The sequence below is a fragment of the Chinchilla lanigera genome, unplaced genomic scaffold (genome assembly GCF_000276665.1).
Source record: "Chinchilla lanigera isolate Chin_1 unplaced genomic scaffold, ChiLan1.0 scaffold00020, whole genome shotgun sequence".
NCBI classification, from domain to species: domain Eukaryota; kingdom Metazoa; phylum Chordata; class Mammalia; order Rodentia; family Chinchillidae; genus Chinchilla; species Chinchilla lanigera.
In genome coordinates, this window is record NW_004955421.1 from 22,236,933 (window position 1) to 22,237,420 (window position 488).

A 488-nucleotide genomic window follows, 5' to 3' on the forward strand; every position below is an offset into this window, starting at 1 on the left:
ACATTTCTGATTGTTTCTTTAAGACATTCTCCTCAAAGTGAAATTGGTCAAAGCCTATAGCTATTTTTAATATATAGTGCAAAATTATAGTCCAGAAAAATGGACCAACTTCTACTCCCCAGCAGCGCAGGACATATTTGGACTCCAGAGAGACTTTAAGTGGGCTGATCCACAGCCACTGGACTCCATCAGGACCTGTGGAGCTCACAAAGCACCCTACTTCTTTTCCAGATGAAAATTCCTAGAAGGAGTCAGAAGACCTAGGCTCTTCCCCCAGGCCTCTACTTGCTAGGTAGGCATGCAACTTTGAGCAAGTTATTTTTAGCTTTGCAAAAGGCAGATAAAACTCTGCTGCCTACTTCACTCTGCTGTCCTGGAGGACCCAATGTGGGCAAACTCATACAGAAGTAAGTCTTGTTCAGGGCATCACCTTTTGGTCTTGATAAATGTGCTGAGCGTCTAATCCATGGGCTGGGGATAAGATTCTA